Here is a 22,521-nt window from a genome sequence, read left to right as displayed (position 1 = left end):
AATTTCAGACTCAGCTTGTTCATATCTTTAAAAAAAGCCGGCTGGAATTTTGATTGGTATTGTGTTGAATCTATAGATCAAATTGAGGAGAACCGACATCTTAACATTTTGAGTTTTCTGATCCATGAACACTGTATATTTCCACCATTTACTTAGATCTTTTTTTTTTTTATTTCTTTCATCACTGTTTTTGTAGTTTTCAGCTTACAGGTCCTGCGTATATTTTGTCAGATTTATCCATAAGTGCTTCATATTTTTGATGCAATTGTAAATGGTATTGTTTTAAAATTTCAGTTTCAATAGTTTATTGGTGGTGTATAGATAAGTTTGATTTTTGTATATCAATATCATGTATCTTTCAACTTTGCTAAATTCACTTATTCATTGTAGTAGATTTTATGTAGATTACATAAAATTATCGACATAGACAATTCTCAAGCAAAGACAGTTTTACTTATTTCTTTCCAATTTGGATGTCTTTTACATCTTTTTCTTGCTTTACTGTACTGACTAGGATCTGCAGTATAATGATGAATAGAAATGATGAGGATGGAAATTATTGCCTTGATTCTGCCAAGGGAGAAACAATTCAGTTTTTCACCATTAATTGTGATGTTAACTAGTTTTTTTCATAGCTGTTCTTTATCAGGTTGAAGAAATTTCCTTTCATTCTTAGCATCATGTGAAGTTTTTTGGTCAGGAATAGACGTTACATTTTATCAAATGTTTTCTGTCTCTCTATTGACATTATCCTGTTTTTTATTAATTTTTAAAATTAAGGTACAGTTGATTTACAATATTATGTTAGTTTCAGATGTACAACATAGTGATTCAATGTTTTTATGGATTATATTCCATTTAAAATTATTACAAAATAATGTCTATATTTCCTGTGCTGTACAACATGTCGTTGTTGCTTATTTATTCTATATGTAGTAGTTTGTAACTCTTATCATTGTTTTAAAAAATATTATGTTAATATGGTGAATTACATTGATTGATTTTGAAATATTACATCAATCTTGCATTCCTAGGATAAACCCCACTTGGTCACGATGTATAAAACCTGTTTTATATTGTTGAATTCTATTTGCTAAAATTTTGTTTAGAATTTTGCATCTATGTTCATGCAGGATGTTGGTCTTTGGTTTGCATATTATAACATTTTTGTTCAGTTTTGATATTAAGATAATATTAGGGCTTCCTAGGTGGTGCAGTGGTTAAGAATCCGCCTGCCAATGCAGGGGACACGGGTTCGATCCCTGCTCCAGGAAGATCCCTCATGCCATGGAGCAACTAAGCCCGTGTGCTACAACTATTGAGCCTGCGCTTTAGAGCCCGTGAGCCTCGACTATTGAGCCCATGTGCCACAACTACTGAAGCCCATGCGCCTAGAGCCCGTACTCCACAACAAGAGAAGCCATGGCAATGAGGAGCCCCTGCACCATAACAAAGAGTAGCCCCCACTCACTGCAACTAAAGAAAGCCTGCACACAACAACAAAGACCCAACACAGCCAATAAATAAATAAATAAATAAATAAATAAATAAATTTATTTAAAAAAAAGATTATATTAGCCTCTCAGAATGAGATGGGAAATATTCCTCCCTCTTCCATTTTTTGCAAGAGTTTGGGTAGAATTGACATTATTTCTTCCTTAAACATTTGATTGAATTCACCAGTGATGCTATCTGGGAATGGAGTATTTTTTATGGGAAGGTTTTCAATGACAAATTCAACTTTCTTAATAGATAAAAGATTGTTCACATCAGGACCAGTGCTAGAGCGAGGCAAGGGGGTATTTTCTCTCAGGATCATGAAAGTTCTAGAGAGGGCTCAGCTAAGAGCTGTTAGGCCATCAGTACTTTCAGCAGGTTGGATATGAGTGTCTTAGTCCTGAATGGTGGATCTGGAGGCATGTCATAGCATGCACTATACTATTTAATACACTCTAGTCCATTTCATAGAATTGATACAGACATTCTTAATTTCCTGTATTTATAAAAGAAACTTGGTGACTTCCCTGGTGGCTCAGTGGTTAAGAATCCGCCTGCCAGTGCAGGGGACATGGGTTCAAGCCCTGGTCCAGGAAGATCCCACAGGTTGTGGAGCACCTAAGCCCATGTGCCACAACTACTGAGCCTGCACTCTAGAGCCTGCAAGCCACAACTACTGAGCCTGCATGCTGCAACTACTAAAGCCCACATGCCTAGAGCCCATGCTCTGCAACAAGAGAAGCCACCACAATGAGAAGCCTGCACACTGCAACGAAGAGTAGCTCCTGCTCTCTGCAGCTAGAGAAAGCCTGTGCGCAGCAACAAAGACCCAACTCAGCCAAAATAAATAAATAAATAATAAAATATATCTTGGAAAAAAATAAAAGAACCGTGGCATGTGTTTTGCAAGAGTGATTTTGGAGTGAACCCAATTGTCAATTGCAGTCAAGATTCTGGTCTCCAGAGTAGTCAAAGCTGTGATAAAACAATCTCCCCTCCTGTAATTATATTTATTGTGATCTATACATTGACAGGACTTAATTTATCATTAGGGCCTTAAGATGATGGGACATAGTGCAGGTCCATTTTCATGGAATTAGGACCAAGGTCCTGGGTTTAGGTCTGGGTGGAGAGATGAGTCAAAAAGAGGGAAATAGAAGTCACTGAAAATAGACAGAACTGCCTCTGTACCATTTTCTGGGTCCTGCCAAGCTGTAAGATCTTAGATGTAGTGTTTAGGCCATGGACTCTTTTCTCCACTTCTTGAGTAGAAGGTAGTGACTTTCATTTCCATCTTATGGTCCAAAGAGAAGCAGGGAAAAAATGGATTGCATATCATAGTGCTAAATTTGAAAGTGATAGAGAACACTTTGTGAGCTTACAGTTGAAAATCTTCACCAGCTTGCAGTTGAAAATCTTCATATAACTTATAGTCTGGCCTTTGCATGTGCAGTTGCTCTGTATCCTCAGTTCTGCATCTGTGGATTCAACCAAATGCAGATTGTGTAGTACTATAGTATTTACTATAGAAAAAAGTCTGAGTATAAGTGAACACACAGTTCAATCTCATGTTGTTCAAGAGTCAACTGTATATGAAAGCACAGCCTTATTTCATATATTCTCTCTAGTCAGGGTAGATCTATGGAGTCCTTGACCCATAGCACACAGCTCAGCATTTAGACAGCCTTGTCGTTTGCTTCCTGTTGGATTCCTTTCATACCTAAGTGCCAATTTTGATGTAGCTGTGCCCTTTCTTTGTCCTTGCCTGTCCTCCTGGAAATTGGAGGTTTCCTCTTGATTCCAGGCCTGGTGATAGGATCCTTGCTAGGTTCTGTTTTACATATCCTACTCACTGCCCTGCCTGACATCTTTCCATTCCCCAGCCTCTACTGGACTTCCTTGATGTCAATTACCTATTGACCAGCTGTTCTTCTGCCAATTTCTTGCTTGACTCTTCCCCTCGAGGCCTAGAAATTTTCATGGCACCTGCAGCAGCATGATATAGCAGTTAAGGGTACTTTTGCTAGTGTTAGACTCTCTAGGTTTGAATCTGCCACTAAATTGTTATGTGACCATTGGCAAGTTACTGAACATTTCTGAACTTCATTTTTACCTGTCTCCTTTAAATGATAATAATGGTACTTACATTATGGGGCTGTTGTGAAAGGTGCTTATTAGAGTACCTGGCACATACTTACTGAGTAACTCAATAAACATTGGCTGTTACACTGGGAACTTCCTGGATCACCTGTTATGCCCAGTTCAGTTTGTCTCATCTCCTCTTCCCAACTCTATTATCTGATCCACCTAATTCTGTCACAGTTAATGGAAAAGCCACACTTTTCTTTTTTGCTTAAGGAACTAGGGAAGAAGTGAGAAGATAAAGGTTTAACTCAACCTCTGCTTGGTTGTGGGCACTTGGCAAAGCTGTGATTCTGCACCAAGGGACTTTTCTCCTCAATTTGGGGAGAAGAAAGCCTGCTGCTTCTGGAAATTGGAATGACTTCTCTAGAAGGAACAGGAAAGGAAGATAATTCTTTTCCACTGGAAATCTTTCAAATCTCAGTAATAAGGCAGGGAGGGGGAAAACCATAACTTCTCTGCTGGGTGCTGGATACAGACTATTCTGGGTACCAGGGTAGAAAGGGTGAAAAAAGTACCTGGTTTAGTGGTAAAGTGCAGGACAAGCCTGTGAAAAAGAACTTGCTCACAGGCTAGGCCCAGAATTCATTCAGAGAAGGCTCTTGCCGTGGCACCAGCTGGCCTAGAAACCTGCTAAGAGTCCAGCATTGTGGATTCTGGAGTGCCTCAGGGCTCCACGTAAAGTGATACGCCAGAGGCCCAGACCACTAAGAGTCTTTTCTCATCTGGGGCCTAGAAGTCTTCCCTGCCCAGCACAGAAGCCCACACTTTTAGGATGACTCAAGTTCTCCAAATAGCTTCTGCTTTAGTCTTGAAGCTATTATCTAAAATTTCCACCATTAATTACTTCTTAGGGGGTTTTGGAGGCATTCATTTTAGCCTGATTAAGACAGTATATTATGTGGGCAAGATAACGCATTAATAAGAATTATTTAATGACTTATTCACTAGCACCCACTGACTCACCAGCAGACAACGGGGAACTGTGAGACTTGTACTTAGGTTGGACCTGAGATAGGTAGTTAGATGCAAGTAGTGGTACAGAGTGGGGAGAGGGTGGTAGAGAGAATCAGGCAGGGGTAGTTTTGACAACGTGGGCTTAGAAAATAGAAACTCATTTTAACATTGGATGAGCAGAATATAATTAGGGAAGTTAAATCTGCTGGTAAAAAAAAAAGAAAAATATACATGATACCTTCCAAAGACAAATTGAAATTATTCTTGAATTATTCACAGTTTGAGATGAGCTGTACATTGGCTGTGCCTTCTTTGGTCATGAGCCCAGGGAGTGGAGTCTATCAATGGAAAAATCTGCCCAGGGAGCCAATAAAGAGATTACAAAGTATTTGGGATTCCCTGCCTCTGTCTGCTCTTCAATAGAAATCCAAACAGAACAGAACTGGCTTCCTATTCTATTCAGAGCTTACCTTGTTTTCATGGTCCAGCTCAGCAACCACCTCTTCCTTGAGGCCTTCCCTGTCCATCCTAGTCTATAGTGCTCTCTCCCCCTATGAACTCCATAATGGGTGTAGATGGGAATTTGATTTTAGAGAATTTTTTTCAAGTATTCACATCTTTCCTTCCACCTGGACAAGAAGCCCTTGGAGAACAGGGCCCATGGCTCATTCATGTTTTTAACCCTACAGCATCTGCCACAGAGTCTGTTCTCAGTAAATATTTGAAACCTTGTCTAGGAAAACCTGTATTTTACCTTTGTCCCTGAAAATGCATGCAGGGCTGCCCTTTCTTTTAATATTTTTATTCATTATAAATTACACACATAACATATGACAACATTGTCATTGTAAAATTTCAAATGATACTGATGAACTCAGTGACAGGGTGAGAAAAAAGATGCAGATGTAGAAAACAGACTTGAGGACATGGGGAGGGAGGGAAGGAGAAGCTGGGACAAAGTGAGAGAGTAGCATTGACATATATACACTACCAAATGAAAAACAGGTAGCTAGTGGGAAGCTGCTGCATAACACAGGGAGATCAACTCGATGATGGGTGATGCCTTAGAGGGCTGGAATAGGGAAGGTGGGAGGGAGTCGCGGGAGGGAGGGGATATGGAAATATATGTATAAATATAGCCAATTCACTTTGATGTACAGCTGCAGAAACTAGCAAAACAGTGTAAAGCAATTATACTCCCATAAAGATCTGGAGAAAATAAGCCAACAGAGGAACCACCAAGCTAATCACAGAATCATGAAAAGTAATAAATTGTTGTTTTAAGCCAAAAAATATATTTCAATTAAAATAATTATACAATTAAATTTTGAGGCAATCTTGGAAATATGAATATGTGCTAGGTTTTAGTGATACCAAGGAATTTAACACCATCTGTTTTCCATAGTGGATGTACCAATTTACATTCCCACCAACAGTGCAAGAGGGTTCCCTTTTCTTTGTGCCTCTCCAGCATTCATTGTTTCTAGATTTTTTGATGATGGCCATTCTGACTGGTGTTAGGTGATACCTCATTGTGGTTTGGACTTGCATTTCTCTAATGATTAGTGATGTTGAGCATCTTTTCATGTGTGTGTTAGCCATCTGCATGTCTTCTTTGGAGAAATGACTATTTAGGCCTTCCATCCATTTGTGGATTGGGTTATTTGCATTTTTGGTATTAAGCCGCGTGAGCTGCTTGTATGTTTTGGAGATTAATCCTTTGTCCGTTGCTTTGTTGGCAAGTATTTTCTCCCATTCTGAGGGTTGTCTTCTTGTCTTGTTTATGGTTTCTTTTGCTGTGCAAAAGCGTTTAAGTTTCATGAGGTCCCATTTGTTTATTCTTGATTTTATTTCCATTATTCTAAGAGGTGAGTCAAAAAGGATCTTGCTTTGATGGATGTCATAGAGTGTTCTGCCTATGTTTTCCTCTAGGAGTTTTATACTCTCTGGCCTTACATGTAGGTATTTAATCCATTTGGAGTTTATTTTTGTGTATGGTGTTAGGAAGTGTTCTAATGTCATTCTTTCACATGTAGCTGTCCAATTTTCCAAGCACCACTTATTGAAGAGGCTATCTCTTTTCCATTGTATACTCATGCCTCCTTTGTCAAAGGTAAGGTGCCCATATGTGCATGGGTTTATCTCTGAACACTCTATTGTGTTCCATTGATCCTTATTTCTGTTTTTGTGCCAGTACCATACTGTCTTGATCACTATGGCCTTGTAGTATAGTTTGAAGTCAGGGAGCCTGATTCCCCCAGCTCCATTTTCCTTCTCAAGATTGCTTTGGCTATTCAGGGTCTTTTGTGTTTCCATACAAATTGTAAAATTTCTTGTTCTAGTTCTGTGGAAAATGCCATTGGTATTTTGACAGGGATTGCATTGAATTTGTAAATGGCTTTGGGTAGGATAGTCATTTTCACAATGTTGATTCTTCCAGTGCGAGAACATGGTATGTTCCCCCATCTGTTTGTATCATCTTTGATTTCTTTCATCAGTGTCTTATAATTTTCTATATACAGATCTTTTGCCTCCTTAGGCAGGTTTATTCCTAGGTATTTTATTCTTTTTGTTGCAGTGGTAAGTGGGAGAGTTTCCTTAATTTCTCTTTTTGCTCTTTCATTGTTAGTGTAAAAGAATGCAGGAGATTTCTGTGCATTAATTTTGCTATTTTACTAATTTCATCGATTAGTGCTAGCAGTTTTCTTGTAGCATCTTTAGGGTTTTGTATGTATAATATCATGTCATCTGCAAAGAGTGACAGTTTTACTTCTTTTCCAATTTGAATTCCTTTTATTTCATTTTCTTCTGTGATTGCTGTGGCTAACACTTCCAACACTATGTTGAATAATAGTGGTGAGAGTGGACACCCTTGTCTTGTTCCTGTCCTTAGAGGGAATGCTTTCAGTTTTTCATCATTTAGAATGATGTTGGCTTTTGGTTTGTCATATATGGCTTTTATTATGTTGAGATAATTTCTATCTATGCCCATTTTCTGGACAGTTTTTATCATAAATGGATGGTGAATTTTGTCAAAATCTTTTTCTGCATCAATTGAGATGATCATATGGTTTTTATCCTTCAATTTGTTAATATGATGTATCACATTGATTGATTTGCATATATTGAAGAATCCTTGCATTTCAGGGATAAACCCCACTTAATCATGGTGGGTGATCTTTTTAATGTGCTGTTGGATTCTGTTTGCTAGTATTTTGTTGAAGTTTTTGCACCTATATTCATCAGTGATATTGGCCTATAATTTTCTTTTTTGTGACATCTTTGCCTGATTTTGGCATCAGGGTGATGGTGGCCTCGTAGAATGAGTTTGGGAGTGTTCCTCCTTCTGCTCTATTTTGGAAGAGTTTGAGAAGGATAGGTGTTAGCTCTTCTCTAAATGTTTGAGATAATTCTCCTGTGAAGCCATGTGGCCCCGGGCTTTTGTTTGTTGGGAGATTTTTAATCACAGCCTCAATTTCCGTACTTGTGATTGGTCTGTTCATATTTTCTATTTCTTCCTGGTTCAGTCTTGGAAGATTGCACTTTTCTAAGAATTGATCCATTTCTTCCAGGTTATCCAATTTATTGGCATATAGTTGCTTGTAGTAGCCTCTCATGATCTTTTGTATTTCTGCGGTGTCAGTTGTTACTTCTCCTTTTTAATTTCTAATTCTATTGATTTGCGTCTTCTCCCTTTTTTTCCTGATGAGTCTGGCTAATGGCTTATAAGTTTTGTTTATCTTCTCAAGGAACCAGCTTTTAGTTTTTATCAATCTTTGCTACTGTTACCTTGATTTCTTTTTTGTTTACTTCTGATCTGATCTTTGTGATTTCTTTCCTTCTGCTCCCTTAAGGGTTTTTTGGTTCTTCTTTCTCTAATTGTTTTAGGTGTAAGCTTAGGTTGCTTATTTGAGATTTTTCTTGTCTCTTGAGGTAAGATTATATTGGTATAAACTGCCCTCTTAGGACAGCTTTTCCTGCATCCCATAGGTTTTGGGTTGCTGTGTTATCACTGACATTTGCTTCTAGGTATTTTTTGATTTCCTCTTTGATTTCTTCAGTGATTTCTTCATTGTTTAATAATGTATTGTTTAGCCTCCATGTGGTTGTATTTTTTTACAGTTTTTTTTTTCCTTTAATTGATATCTGGTCTCATGGTGTTGTGGTCGGGGAAGATGCTTGATACGATTTCAGTTTTCTTGAATTTACCAAGGCTTGATTTGTGACCCAAGATGTGATCTATCCTGGAAAATGTTCCATGTGCACTTGAGAAGAAAGTGTATTCTGTAGTTTTTGGGTGGAATGTCCTATAAATATCAATTAGGTCAAGATGGTCTAATGTCTCATTTAAAGCTTGTGTTTCCTTATTTATTTTCTATTTGGATGATCTGTCCATTGGTGTAAGTGGAGTGTTGAAGTCTCCTACTATTATTGTGTTACTGTTGATTTCCCCTTTTATGGCTGTTAGCATTTGCCTTATGTATTGAGGGGGTCCTATGTTGGGTTCATAGATATTTAGAATTGTTATATCTTGTTCTTGAATGGATCCCTTGATCATTATGTAGTGTCCTTCCTTGTCTCTTGTAATAGTCTTTACTTTAAAGTCTAATATGTCTGATATGAGTATTGCTACTCCAGCCTCCTTTTGACTTCCATTTTCATGGAATATCTTTTTCCATCCCCTTACTTTCAGTTTGTATGTGTCCCTAGGTGTGAAGTGGGTTTCTTGTAGACAGCATATATAAGAGTCTTGTTTTTGTATCCATTCAGCCAGTCTGTGTCTTTTGGTTGGAGCATCTAATCCATTTACATTTAAAGTAATTATTGCCATATATGTTCCAATTACCATTTTCTTAGTTGTTTTGGGTTTGTTTTTGTAGGTCTTTTCCTTCTCTTGTGTTTCCTGCCTAGAGCAGTTCCTTTAGCAATTGTTGTAAGGCTGGTTTGGTGGTGATGAATTCTCTTAACTTTTGCTTGTTTGTAAAGCTTTTAATTTCTCCATCGAATCTGAATGAGATTTTTGTTTGGTAGAGTATTCTTGGCTGTAGGTTTTTCTCTTTCAAGACTTTAGGTCTTGAAAAGGGAAATAACTTCCACAGAGCAGGAAAAAGAAAAAAGAATAATAAGAATGGAAGGCAGTCTCAGAGACATTGGTGAAAACATTAGGTGCACCAACATTCAAGTCATAGACATCCCAGAAGAAGAAGAAAAAAAGAAAGGGCCTGAGAAAATATTTGAAGAGGTTATAGTGGAAAAATTCCCCAACATGGGAAAGGAAATAGTTAATCAAGTCCAAGAAGTGCAGAGAATACAGAATAAACCCAAGGAGAAATACACCAAGGCACATATTAATCAAACTAACAAAAATTAAACACAAAGAAAAAATATTAAAAGCAGCAAGAGAAAAGCAACAAATAACATATAAGGGAGAACCCATAAGGATAACAGCAGATCTTTCCACAGAAACTCTGCAGGCCAGAAGGGAGTGACAGTTATTTCCCCCATTCTATCTTACAGCTCACTTACTCATTCTTCTGCCTCAGTTATTCTGCTGTTTATACCATCTAGAGTATTTTTAATTTCAGTTATTCTGTTCATTGCTGTTTGCTCTTTAGTTCTAGGTTCTTATTAAATGTTTCTTGTATTTTCTCTATTTTGTTTTTGAGATTTTGGATCATCTTGACTATCTTTACTCTAAATTCTTTTTCAGGCACTTTGCCTATTTTCTCTTCACTTATTTAGTCTTGTGTGTTTTTATCTTGCTCCTTTGCCTGTAAGGTATTTTTTTTTCTCATTTTCTCTAATTTATAGTATTTGCTGTCTCCCTTCCCTATTTTGCTTAGTAGTAATTGCTCTTGTTTCTGTTCTCTGCCCCCTGTGGTGTGGTTGGTCCAGTGTCTTGAGTAGGCTTCCTGATGGGAGAGTGTGGTGCCTGTTTTCTGGTGTGTGGATCTGAGTCTTTTTCCTCTGATGAGCAGGGTCCTGTCAGGTGGTATATTTTAGGGTATCTGTATGCTTAATATGGCTTTAGGTAGTCTGTGTGCTGATGGATGGGTTTGTGTTCCTGTATTGTTTTTAGTTTAGTGTGAAGTATCCAGCCCTGGCAGTTGCCAGCAGTCGAATAAAGCCAGGTCTTAGACTCTGATAGAAACCTCCTTGAGAGTTCTCTGCAGTTAATCTTCCCTGTGGTTGAAGACTCTCTAGTAGTCTAGCATCCTGGACTCAGTGGTCCCTCCCCAGAACCTCTGACTTGACTTCTGGTTGGAGAATCCAGACTCCAGAGGTCAATTGTCCCCCCAATAAAGGGGATTAAAAAAGACAATCCAAGCCCCAGACTAATGGTAAAAGGTTAAATCAACAAACAAATACTGAATCAAGGATACATGTAACACAAAAACAGAACCCATAGAACCTGAACTAGAACAACCTAAGAGAAGAACCCCAGAACAGAATCAGACAAAGAGAAATCCAACAAAAATTTAAAACAAAAACAAACCAAAAAAACCCATGGAAATTGTGAAAAGGAGGACCAAATATTACAGGGAACAAATAGAAACAGGGAGAAAATATAACAAAGAGCAAGGGAACAACCAGATAGACTGAAGATCCCCAAAATGAAATCAAAGAGTTATAATTAGAACTAAGATAAAGACAAGACCTAATAACAAAAACCAAAGCAGTGTGTCATTTGAAGAATAAAGCATGGAAACAGAACAGACCAATAATATTGATTAAAAGTATAATAAGATAAAATAAAAGGAATAGAACACAGAACAATAGAAGAGTGGAGTATGACTGGAAATATAAAAAGAAAAAGAAAAAATTGTAATAGAAATGTATTAAAGATAAAGAGGAAAAGAAGATAGGTGAGATAAACTCAGCACTACAAAAAAGCTAGCTAGAAATAGAAACATATATAAAGGATAAAAATAAAAATAAAAGTAAAAATTAGAATAAAAAATATGTTGTAGAATGTGAAGATCCCTTAGGACTAAGATCATAAAGACCAAAAAATAAAAAAAATAAAAAAGAAGAAGAAGAAAAGAAGAGAGAGAGAGAGAGAAAAGAAAAAATAAAAGAGCTAGAACTGACCACAGAATGGATCAGATCCATAAAATTAATAATAATAATTTTGTTTCCTTGAGGTCTCAGCTGTAAGTGTCCTTGTACCCACCTTGAGCCTTAGGCCACCTTTGCCTCCCCAAGAGGCCCTCTTCTGCCTCTAGGTTGGGCTCTGGACCTGCTGTGGTTTCTATGGGTTCCACTTAGGCTCTGATCTGGCCCAATTCCTGTGTGTGCTTGCTCCCACAGTCTACAGCTGCCAGAGGTAGACCTTTTTCACTTATGGAAACAGTCATTGTCTACTCAGATATTCCAAAGACATAGGGTCTACCTAGCTGATCATGGGGATTTAGTCTGCAGCATGCATATTTGATGGAAAGATTTTAGAACCTCTTGCTTAGTCCCCCTGTCCCTGGTTTTTGGCTTTGGTTTTGTCCTTGCTTCTGCATGTGTTCTAACTGTGAGTCTTGTCCTGAGGATGCCTTGGAGCTCTTTGGGTCTATCTCAGTGAGGGTTTCCTTTATTGTTCATCTTCACATGCAGGTGTGTGGGAAGAGAGATGCTTTGATGATAGCTCCTTTCCCTGCTTGTGACTCAACAGTAGCAACCTGCTTGGATTGCAGAATCCCCAGGGATGATGCCAAATGCACAGGGATGCCAGTGGCAACAGGTATAGGAAATCTGGCCTTAGTGTGGTTCTCTCCTGGTGCCTGGCACAAGGTGCCTGATGGGCAGCCCTTGGTGGCTTTTTGTATTACTCTGTGACCAACAGAGCTTCCTTTATTGTTTGTCTGTAGGCTGTGTGGGGAGAAGGAGGGTACAATAATGGCTCCTTCCCCTTAGTGTGAGCCAGCAGTAGTGCCCTTCCTGGGTCATGGGAGCCCTGGTGGTGGCGGTGGTGCCAATTGCTGAGGGAAGCTGGTGGGCTTGGGTGTAATAAGAATGTCTCCAGAGATGTCCTTCTCTGTGGAATTCTTCTGGCTCTTGGCAGCAGACACACCAGGCCAGCCCCCCAGGGGGGTTTTTCTATCCCTTGTTGACCGCAACAGCCAGGCCCAGAGGAGGCCTCCCTTTGTTCATCACAGGTGCCAAAAGAGAGGCTACAATAGTGGCTCCTTCCCCTGCATGTGAGCCAGCAGCAGTGGCCTGCCTGGGTTGCGAGAGCCCTGGTGGCAGGGGTGGTGCCAATTGCAGAGGGAAGACAGTGGGCTTGGGTGTAATAGGAATGTCTACAGAGATGTGCTTCTCACAGACTTCTAGTGTCTCTCGGCCGCAGGCACACCAGGCCAGCCCTGCCAGGGGGCTTTTTCTATCCCTTGTCAACTGCAACAGCCAGGCGCAGAGGAATCCTCCCTTTGTTCGTGGCAGGAACCGAAAGAGAGCCTGCAACCAAGGCTCCTCCTCGCTGCTTGTGAGTCAGCAGTATTGAGCCGCCACCACGGCCACCCAGCCTTCCTCGGTAGGCATTCTCCACTGCAGATTTATGTCCTCCTGTCCCCTCAATCCGTCTACCCACAGCCAACACTGTTTCTCACCCTGAACCAGTTCTCTGGTTCTCACGTTCCAGCTCCCAGACCCCCTGTACAGTCTGAGACACACAGAACCGTGGTACAGACCCTCTGTGTATTTCTCACTCTTTCCCATCTGCCACCGGTCGGCTGCTTCACCCTTTTTGGACAGTCGCAAATGCCTCCATTGGAGAGGGGGTTTCCCCTATCAGATAAGGGGAGGTTTCCCCAACTTTGGCAATCTGTCCTCTGTTTCTGCTCTCCCCACCCCAGGGTGTAGGACCAATCCCTTTCCTTTCTCCTCCTCCTCTTTCTCCATTTTTTTTTCTCCTCTGTCCTACCCAGTTAAGTCAGGATCTTTGCAGTCCTTTCTGGTGTCCAAGGTCTTCTGCTAGTGTTCAGCCAGTTTTCTGTGGGAATTATTGCATCTGTTTATGTATTGCTGATGCATCTGTGGAGAGAGATGCCCTCCACATCCTTCTACTTCGCCACCATCTTTTTTCTCCTCCCAAAGACATTTATTGGATGGAGCCAGGATATTTAAAGAAAACCTTACAAATCAAGTCTTTATAAGAACATAAATGCAGCTCTAGAAACAATTGTTTATACTATTTAGAGATGCATACTGAAGTATGTAGGGGTTAAAGGATATGTTTGAGATTTGTTTCAAGGTACCCTATAAGTAGAGGAAAAAAGGGATAGCTAAAGTGAGGGTTGTGACATTTTGTTACTCGTTGCTTTGGATGATAGCTTTATATGTGGTTCATTATATTATTCTCTACATTTTTTTTATATTTGAAAATGTTCATAATGCATGTTTATAAAGAAGGCATGATAAAGATCCACTTGGAGAGAAGGCACATCCAAAGCAACCTACCAAAGTAGACTGTGGATTCATCTCTTGAGATAATTTGTAATGTACAGTCAGATATTCTATTCTCTGATGGGATTTTCAGGTCTGTCAAAAAGAGTTGGGGCCAGAGTAGATGACTTTTTTTTTTATTGGAGTACAATTGCTCTACAATGTCATGTTAGTTTCTGCTGTACAATGAAGTGAATCAGCTATATGTATACATATATTCCCTCCCTCTTGGATTTCCCTCCCACCCCCACATACCTCCCATCTAGGTTGTCACAGAGCACCGAGCTGAGCTTCCTGTGCTTTATAGCATGTTCCCACTAGCTATCTATTTTATGCATGGTAGTGTATATATGTCAATCCTAATTTCCCAGTTTGTCCCACCCTCCCATTCCCCCCGTGTCCACATGTCTGTTCTCTATGTCTACATCTCTATTCCTGCCCTGCAAATAGGTTCATCTGTACCATTGTTCTAGATTCCATATATATGCGTTAATATACGATATTTGCTTTTCTCTTTTTGGCTTACTTCATTCTGTATGACAAACTCTAGGTCCATTCACAATTCTACAAATGACCCAATTTTGTTCCTTTTTTATGGCTGAGTAATATTCCATTGTATATTAGATGACCTTTGAATGTCTACTCTAGCATTCCTATTTCATGGTACTCCCGGTATCTGTATCCAAATTTAAGATAAGAGAATCTGATGTAACATTTAGGACATTTTTTAATTTTTATTTTTTTTATCAAATGTATTTGACATATTGTATAAAGTCCATTTAAAAAATTTTTAATTTATTTCAGAACTCACATAAGTAGCCAATTGCCCTCTTGTTTGTTTGGATTAAAATATTTTTAATAGTCAAATACTTTACAAGAACATATATAACATCTCTGTGCCCCTTCCTTCCTCCCTCCCTCCTTCCCTCACTTCCTTCCTTCCTTAGTTTTGGCTGCTCAACATACAGGATCTTAGTTCCCAGGCCAGGGATTGAACCTGTGCCCCCTGAAATGGAAGCATGGAGTCCTAACCACTGGACAGCCAGGGAATTCCCCTCCTTATTTATTTTCATTTGACAAAATAGTATATATTAAAATATACAACCTGATGATTTGATATACATATACTTTGTGAAACGATTGCCAAAATCAGGTTAGTTAACACATCCATCATTTCACATAGTTACTGTTTTGGGGTTTTTTTTTGTGGTTTATGATCTATTATGTTTATGATCTATTCTCTTAGCAAATTTCAGTTATGCTATACAGTATCATTAGCTATAGTCACCATGCCATACATTAGATCTCCAGAAATTTTTCATCTTATAACTGAAGGCTTGTGCCCTTTGACCACCATCTCCCCATTTACCCCACTCTTCCAGCTCCTGGCAACCACCATTTCATACTTTACTTGTATGAGTTCAACTTTTTTAGATTTCACATCTAATTTTTAACTGGATTGTTTGGTTTTCTTTGCTATTAAGTTTTGTAAGTTTTTTATATATATTGGATAGTAACCCCTTATTCGATAGATGGTTTGGATATATTTTGTTCTATTCCATAGGTTGCCTTTTCATTTTGTTGATTGTTTTCTTTGCTGTGTGAAAGCTTTTTACTTTGACATAGTCCCATCTGCTTATTTTTGCTTTTGTTTCTTGTGCTTTTGGTGTCATATCCAAAATATCATTGTGAACACCATTGTCAAGAAGTTCTTCTGCTATATTTTCTTCTAGGAGTTTTATATTTTCAGGTATTATATTTAATTTAATTATATTTCAAGTTAAGTTTGGAGAGCGGTTTAAGATAGCTATCCAGTTTCTTTCTTTCTTTCTTTTTTTTTGCATGTGGCTATCCAGTTTTCTTAACACCATTTATTGAAGAGACTACCCTTTCCATGTTGTATGTTCTTGGCACCCTTGCCAAAGATTAGTTGAATATATGTCAACTCTGGGCTCTCTATTCTGTTCCATTGGTCTATGTGTCTGTTTTTATGCCTGTACCATACTCTTTTGATTGCTATAGTTTTGTAATATAGCTTGAAACCAGGAAGTGTGATGCCTCCAGCTTTGTTCTTTCTCAAGATAGCTTTGGCTATTCAGGGTCTTTTGTAGTTTCATATAAATTCAGGATTTTTTTTTCTTTCTTTTGTTTCTTCTATTTCTGTGAATTGAATTGGAATTTTAATAGGGATTGCATTGAATCTGTAGACCCCATTGGGTATTTTGGACATTGTGACAATATTAATTCTTCTGAACTAATATTGTTATGAACATGGGATAGCTTTTCATTTATTTGTGTCTTCCTCAATTTCTGTATGTGCATTTTAAAGAATGAAAACAGAGTGAAATATAAAGAGCACTTAAGTTATCACCATCCAGCTTATGAAAATAAAACTTGCTAGTGATTCTGAAGTTACCTGTCTACCTCTGAGTGAATCACCCTTCCTCCCACACAGAGATTACGGCTAGCCTGAAATTTGGATAAGTTATTCCCTTGTTTTTCATTATTTTTAATCATACATGTGTGCATTCCTAAATATTGTTTCATTATATGTTTTTGAAATTCATATAAGTTAAATCGTACTGTATCTTGTTGTTTTGCTCAATATTGTTCAGATTCATTCATGTTGATGTGAGTGGCTATAGTTCATTTTAACTACTGTATGATATTCAGTTGTATAATTATATTAGGATTTATCTATTCTGTATGTGGACGTATGGGTTATTGCCAGGTTTTTGATATTAAAAGTATTGGTGTTATAGATATTCTTTATATGTATATATATTTTTTATTTATTTATTTTTTTATTTTTTTGGGGGTACACCAGGTTCAATCATCTGTTTTTATACACATATCCCCATATTCCCTCCGTTATAGACATTCTTATGCATGTTTGCCATTGCACATATGTGAGAGTTCCTCTCAGTATGGCTAGAAAAGAAATTTCTGGATTGGTTACATGATATGTATATATTTAACATGAGTTTTTAGAATTCTTCCAGTAATGCTTTGCATTTGCTTCTGTCAATAGCCTGGAAGACACTATCAACCTTGGGCCACTTGAAGCTGAATTTTTTGCTTGAGGGTTTTTAGATAAATAGCACAAATCACAAGCAGAAACTCAAATGGTGGCCAGCTTGTGGTTATAAAATCTCAGAGGAATGCGTTTGTTTTTTTTTTTTTTTCTGACTGCTTTTGTTTACTGTGCAGATCCTTTGGGTAGTTGTTTTTTTATATTTTGTTTCAGAGTTGTCATTATCTGCAGGAGGGTAGGTTTATTAGGAGCTTACCTCTCTATATTGTCCATGACATATTGTGGAGTGAAAAAAAAATTAAGGTACAAAATAGCATAAATGAAATGATTCTACAGCTTAATAAAATCTGGAAGGGTATACACAACATTTTTTTTTATGGAGAAGTGACATCATGAAGGACTTTTACAATTTACTTTCTATACATTTGTATTGTTTGAATGTTTACAATGAACATATATTATTTCTATAATTACAATAACAGTAAAGATATTTCCATTTTGAAAAGAAGAAAATATTGCTCCCAGAATAGGTTCTAGTCTTAGTCATTAAAGCACAATGTAGGTAAAAGTAAGTGTGTTGTCCCTCCCAGGGGTATATGCATCCTAAGGCATCTACTTCATTAGAAAGTGACAGGTCTTATCCACGGAGAAAATGATCTTTGCCATCTTGGGTCAGAGCAAGACCTTTTGGCAGTGGAACCTTCCCTGGCCTTCTGAATAACTCTTTGGGCCTGTGCCTGAATTGAGATAGTTTATGAGTTGAGACCTTTGAACTAACTTTCTCTCTCCATGGGAGCTATCACAGCATTGCTTTGGTTCTATTAAAACAGTAACCTGGAAGATGTTAGTGATAGCAGGAGGATAAGTCATTTCCCCATGTACTCTCATAGAAATAACATCCTGCAGGGCCCCGTATTGGACCTAGAAAAATATATAATGGGTAAAAGTTGTCTTCTGGAGGGCATCTAAACCCTTTTTCAGACACCCTAGATGAGAGCTGCTTCCAGAGCCCAGTGCCCTGATTTTTCCTACACTGTATTGTCACTTTCTGGTCTGTCTTCCTGGCAGCACACCATGTCCTACTTCTTCCAGGCCTCTCTAGTGCTTCATTTTCTTAAGGTCCACACTCCCAAGGTGACAGCTAATCTGAGACTGAGCTCCATGCAAATGTATTTGTGGGTATCACTGGGTGCCCATGTTTTACTAGGTGATCTCTCTCATTTTGATATATCTTCATAAAACATAGCCTCAACCCAAATAAGTGGCTTAATACTTGGAAATTCATGCACAGTGGCTGGCTATAGTGGAGAATGTGCTGAGTAAATACGCAGGGAGGAAACATAGTCCAAACACAGTGGTGAGATTTTAGGATATAGGGCAAGAGACGTAGAATTTGGAATGATCTAAGCATGGCATTAAAACTTCCCAAGAAGCCAGAGAGACTTTTTAATTTTTTGGCCATGCCGTGAGGTGCAGCTTGCAGGAACTTAGTGCCCCCACCAAGGATCGAACACAGGGCCCTGGCAGTGAGAGTGCCAAGTCCTAACAACTGGATGCCAGGGAATCCCCCAGAGAGACTTCTGATAACTTCCCACTTGACCTCACTTATTAACCAGAACTTGCTCTTTATGTAAATCAGACCCTTTCCTCTTCACTGATGGGAAGACAGTTCTAGAACTGATGAGCCCTACAGGCTAAAAAATATCATTCTTCTAATTTTTCCTGCAAAATACAGCAGCTAGGCTGCATGCTCCGCTGGGTCATTTGTTTCTATAGAGACTCTTGAAGGAGAAACCTGAGAGTGGGGTCTGGTCATATAGCATTTGACTTATTTGAGGCCAGAGCTTTACTCTTACTGGAACCAATGGTTAAGAAAAGGCTTTAAGTGCCGCCTTGACTGCCCTTCATCAGGAGACAAGACTGCCTTCTGTTCTCTCTCAGTCACCACTGTCATCAAAACTTTGAGCCTCATAGCCCCTATCTCTTCTTTTGAACTTTGAATCTCTTCATTGTATCCTTAACACATCCGTGTCACTACCTCCACCTCTTCTCAACATTTCTCTGGGTTCCAGTGTATTCTTTCCTCATTCCGTATCCTTGCAAAGGAAGACGTGTGCCCCACTCTTGCCCCCCATGGACAAGACTAACCTTCAACTGCTCTTTGGAAACTTCTCCTGATTTTATTCATTCTTTTTTCTGTATCCTCAACTTTTCTGATTCCATAACTTATTTACCCTTGGCTTAAAAGAAGGCACAGGGATTACTTAGTCCAAATAAAATAGATGTTTTCCTTAAAAAACACCTTCCTCTCTTAGGGAGAATATGGGGAATAGCTATCTCTCTAAAGCTGCTGTTCTCTCTCTCCATCTTTCCCTTTGCCAGCAAATTTCTTAAAAGAGTGGCCTACATTTTTACCTCTGTTGCCTTCCCACCCACTTGCCTCACCCCACTGCAGAGTGGCTTCTGCCTTCACCACTCCACTGGAACTGCTCTTTTCAAAGTAACCAGTGGTCTCTTGCAGTTTCAATCTAGTGGCCTCTTTTTAAGCCTTTAGTTTAATTAAGGTTTCCTAAATACATTGATGTTTTCAGTCACTGGTCACATACAAAAGGCCCAGTCCCTATTTCTGAGGAATAAATGAGAACTCATGATGATGAGGCTTGTTTCTGGAGTTGTACCAGGGCCACATGTGGATGGTGGGGGTAGGGAGGAGCTGTGGGCTTTCTTTCCTTGCTGTGATTAAAAACCAAATAGGCATTCATTCTTTCATTGATTTATTTGACATATACTTTTGTGTATATACTGTGTGGTGAGATAGTGGCCCCTAACTCTCTGGGATGCAGTGAAGCTTCTTATTGCTTCTGTAAGGACCAAGAGATAAGCAAACCTTCAAATTGTCTTAGTATCTGAGTTACCAGTGCCAGACCCTCTATAGGCTCAGCAGTCAGTTGCCACACCTACCTGCTACTCATCAAGAGCAATGCTCACTTACCTGAGGCTGAATTTTAAAAGCCTTACCCTACAATACAAAATTATCCACATTGCATCATTTTTTAAATACCACTAAGATGAGGTGGGAGGAATGATCCGAGTGTAATTTATTTGAAAACTCGGTTCTCGAAGAGGGAATTTAAGTTAATGTTAATAACAGAGCCTCTTGAAAAGAGGTCAAGGGGGTAACATAGCTTTAAAAAATTCTGTTTCATAATCCTGTCCATTTAGAAGGAGGAGGAGTGCAGTTTGTCTGAAAGAGGCAAGGGGGAGCCATGGCCTCTGGTCCTAGCTTTGAACTTCTGAGCTTATTAACAAAGGGAATCAATATTCAGAAAGATTTCACCACAAGTTGCAAGAACTTGGACTCTTCGTTCAATGTGATTATTTCCTACCCTCTAGCTGTCCACAAGAGAGGCTCTTAAACACGTTGTTCAGACCTGATCAAAACATTAGCCAAGCCTTATGATGTTTGGACATGCTAGGCAACACTGGAGTCATTAATCACAGGGTTACTGACAGAGGCTAAGTACAAGCATCTGTATGTTAAGAATTTTTTTCTTTTTTTCTGTTTTTTTTTTTTTTTTTTTTACTGATCACCATGTAACAGAGCCCAAGGACTGGAAAAAAAAAAAAAGGATAAAGCACATTTGGGGATGCGCAGTGCATGCAGATTTGACCTAGATTCAGGAACTAGAAAATAAAATGCAAAATGAGAATCTTGACATTACTAACTACATTTGAAGAGTACTAAACATCTTAATTCTCTTAATGATCCTGAGTGTTTTAAGGATAATTAATGATAACTAAAATAAAAGGACATGCTCTTCAAAATGCACATGGTGAGCATATTCTGAGAATATGAAATTATACATTTCTCTTTCCCAGGTAAGAACAATTTGTAGAAAGAATCCACCAGTAGAAAAACATTTATTTAATACTCTTATTTTAGAAGGTACCAATTCCTTAGAAATTTTCTCAGTAACCAAGAAGAAACTTCCTATATTATTATACCAGTCTAATAGATCAGCGTGTTAGTCACTTAAGCCTACAGGAAATGCATTTATTAGGATGTAATCTATGTTATTAAGTACTCGAGGGAATCACTATTAAGTTATAAATCAGTGTCACTGTTGATTCAGGAAAAAAAAAAAAAAACAACAATGCGTCTTTATAGATTTTTCTCACTGATCTCCAGGCAACTAAATAAAATGAGGAAAGCCTCAATCTTGAGGTTTAAATATATGCATGCAATATAACTCTTTTAAAAGGAAGAATAAAGGTCCCCTCAGGGTTGGCATATTTTAACTCCAACTACATGCATGAGATCACGAGAAATCTATTGTATAACAGTATCTGAGAAAAAAGTTTGAAATGTGCTTAATAGGTTCACAATGCAGAAAGGACGAAATCCTTTACAGAACCGAAGCTCAAAAACCAAACAAGTACCAGAGTTGGTACTAGCTATTGGTAGCAAAAATTGTCAAAAACGCTGGATTGGACAATGTAATTATTTAATACTTACCTTGCGTGACTGAGGTAAACAAAGAGAATCACAGGTGACACCAGATGGGTACTTGTATAGTCCTCATTGAATTGTTAAATTACCCTTGTGACATTAAAGCAAATGAGTTCATGAAGAATAATAAAGTATTGAGGGCTTAATGGGTGTCAGGTTTCTCTTCTACATGTATTACCTCATTTAAGCCTTAAAACAACTTTATGCTATAAGTACTATTATAGTCCCCATTTTACAGAAGAGGTAACTAAGGCTCATAAAAGACTTACCCAGGATTACATATAATTAGCAAGAGGTAGAGCTGGGATTCAAACCCAGGCAGTCTAATTCTGTGTTTATAACCATCCATAGGAATAGGGGCTGCTGCTCTTCATATTCTACTGGAGGGAAACTTATAGGTAATTTATAGCAAATCCATCCGACTTTCCCATATCTGTATTGTGGGGGTAGTGAATCTGAGGCCCAGAGTGGAGAACTCAGTAGCCTAAGGGCTCTGGCTCTGGCTGGGATACAAACTGCTAAGCCCATCACGTTCAAAAGCAGGAAGAGTAAACTTATCCTTGTTTGTTGCCAAATTAAATAAAGAAAGAAAGAAACCGGCTCCCGCCACTTGGTTAGCACCCTATGGCACCAGGTTTAATGACCAATAGGTCAGGGTACTCCTGGGGCTCTGTGGTTAGGGAGTAAGGAGATGAAAGCAGCTTTGCCTTCAAGTTAGAGGGAAACAGCAAGTGTTGGGCCTCTGAGGATGGGAGACTGCTTGCTTGATGTGTCTGTTTCTTGACTGGAAGGCCAGTCTGATTCCAAGTCCCAATGAGGCTGGCAGCTCAAGTTCAAATGGATTCTAAGAGGTTCCTGCTCATTGCTCACGCTCCAAAGTTAGTGGATAGATGGGAGCAAGAAGGGGAGGGGCGGTGTGCTTGGGGGAGTGGGCAGAACAGGGAGCTGA

Source organism: Hippopotamus amphibius, chromosome X, assembly GCF_030028045.1.
Source record: "Hippopotamus amphibius kiboko isolate mHipAmp2 chromosome X, mHipAmp2.hap2, whole genome shotgun sequence".
Classification (NCBI taxonomy): domain Eukaryota; kingdom Metazoa; phylum Chordata; class Mammalia; order Artiodactyla; family Hippopotamidae; genus Hippopotamus; species Hippopotamus amphibius.
Note: the sequence above shows the minus strand (reverse complement) of the source record.